Genomic DNA, 2598 nt, shown 5'->3' with positions numbered 1-2598 from the left:
AATTTCTCCTAATTGGTGCCTTCGGAGCCAGTGGCATTAGCATAATTGGTGACTTCGGAGCAAGATAACAATTGGAAGTGGTTCATGGGGGCGGTAGCGGGTAATAGTATTCTCCTTTGGGATCTATGACTTGGTCGAGCAAAAATCCCGCTATTTCCTCTTGAATTGCTTCTATGCGGTCCTCTGTTAGGAGCTTCTCCCGCACCTCTTTGAACTATTAAGAAGGAGATCAATATGCATGTGTATTAGTTGTGTGACTAGATATCGATAATGGTGTAAAAATTGTGAATAGTGTTTTGAAAAACGTACCCACTCCTGTCTTTGAGATTTGCTCCTTTCGGACGCCATCATGAGAATGTTCTCGCAAACATAGTATGCACACAGATTATTCCCCGGTGCCTGCTTCAGGGCCTTTACAAGAATGGAATTTGATCAGATAATAATTAAACAAGCATGATAATTAAAGAGATGGCAGCTAGCTAGTACTACTTAATTACTTACTTGGGGTCGATACCATTTCAGATCTTGTTTCCATGGGCCTGGAGTGGCCCTGATGAACTTTGCCCAAGCCTTGCCCGCCGACAAAGAAAACGAATAAATGGGTTATTAAATAGTTGTTATCAGGAAATAACGAACTAATTAAATAGGCCGAGATATAGTTAATAATGATTGAAATTACCTGTTGACTATCCCCATCACGATGGTTTAGTCACTTGCTTTCTTAAGTAGTGAGTCTAGTACTTCAACTGTTCCTTCAACAACTTCAATGATTAACAAAACCAATGAAATCTGCATGCACACATGTTTGCATGTCTTAATTAAGCGGGCATATGTAAGCAAAAACATGTAGCTAGCTAGTAGGCAAAACAGAATTTGTAGTACAAGACAGTGTGAGTCACTCGAAGTTTTAAGGAAGTAGTATATCTTCATTGTATTTAAGGCGCTTCAAGAACTCTAGCATGCTTTGCTCTACACTTTTTTCGTAATATGGATCTACTTTCCATGTGTATTCATTAATGGTATTTGGGTCAACGAACCCAATGCCATAGCGTCCACCTTTTTTCATTTCATAAATCTTCATCCTGCATAATACCATAGAAAAGAATATAGTGAGGATAATTACAGGTAATGATTGATCAAAATGATCACTACAGCTAGATTGAGACTTAAATTACAGAAAGAAATCATTTACAGACAATAGCAACTGACGATAGATTTGTCGAGTGCGTCTTGATTGTATAACTGAAACAGTTCTGAATACTCAACAACCAGAGCTTTCTCATGGTAGTAATGCTCCTCATTGACATTCACCATCAGGGACTCTCGAATGGAAATCTTGGTAATGTCCATGTACCATCGATGCAATTCATACATTCTCGTTGGGAGGTTCTTGACCTCATCTGGCTCGACCAAAGGTTGGCCCCGGACATATTTCCGTTTTATTTCCTCCTTTCTAGTCGGAGACATGGGCTCGATATCGAGGAGTTGTCCAACAATGATCCCGATCGTTTCAGCTTGCGCAATATGCGCCTCGGTTATTACCACATCCCCCACCCCGGGAACGTTAACGGTTTGCCCACAATAATATTTGGCGCACCTACTCTCATGTGTTGTTGGCACAACAAGAGGGGGGATTGATTGCGCCGCCTATTCTCCTAGCTATTGAACGGTTTTACCGCTCCTTTTGCCAGCTGATTTGCTCAAGCTCGAGCTCGCCTCTTTCTGTAGACGTGCTCGATTTAACTTCTTGATGTGGCCCTCATAGTTTGTGTCAACAGGCTTGGGAGCTGGTGCTCTAGCCATATGAATGAAGTGGTCAATCTTTTCCACAGGCACTTTCTCCCTTGGCGGCGATGGTGGTTTCGGTGCAAAATGGGCTTCCACCTCAGCCTTCGATATGGCTACATTTTCCTCCTCGGACTTGTCATAAGGCCTCTGCGGAAGTGGCGCGAGGCTTAGACCATATTGAAATCGCTTGCCTCCACCTGTACCTCCAGTACTACCTCAACTTGTACCGCTATGCACACTAGCTGAGGCGGCTCTCTTCCGTGATTGCTGAGGCGGCGAAGACGGCTGACGTGGCTGAGTTGGAGGAGGAGGAGTTGCCTGAAGCTGTGTCAGACTTGGAGGAGGAGTGGCCTGACGCTTTGTCGGACTTGGAGGAGAATGAGTGGCCTGAAGATGTGCCAGACTTGGAGGAGGAGTGGCCTGACGCATTGGTGGACATGGAGGAGCGGGAGTCTGCTGACTCGGTGGCGGACTTCGACGAGGAGTCGGATGACGCGGTGTCGGTGGCCTTCAAGAGATGATGTAATCCTTTCTCCATAGGACGATACGATGGTTGGCCTCTCTGAGTGTGTGCTCATCATCACTCCAAGAATGTCAAGCTCTAGCCCTGAATATTGGTCCACCACCTCATCAACCAAGACACGAGCATAGCCCGCTGGAATCGGGTTGCAATGGATGGTTGCCTCGGGGGGATTTGTAAAAGCAAGGGCGTCCGCCACCTTCATGGATATGTTCTTCATTTTGAAGTGTAGCTCGAAGTTAGTGTTCTTCATGATGTCATCCACTGGGTAGCTATCCAGCAATGCGTCG

This window comes from Triticum dicoccoides, chromosome 1A (assembly GCF_002162155.2).
Source record: "Triticum dicoccoides isolate Atlit2015 ecotype Zavitan chromosome 1A, WEW_v2.0, whole genome shotgun sequence".
Lineage (NCBI taxonomy): Eukaryota > Viridiplantae > Streptophyta > Magnoliopsida > Poales > Poaceae > Triticum > Triticum dicoccoides.
The sequence above is the reverse complement of the archived record's forward strand: the minus strand, read 5'-3'. Positions refer to the sequence as shown.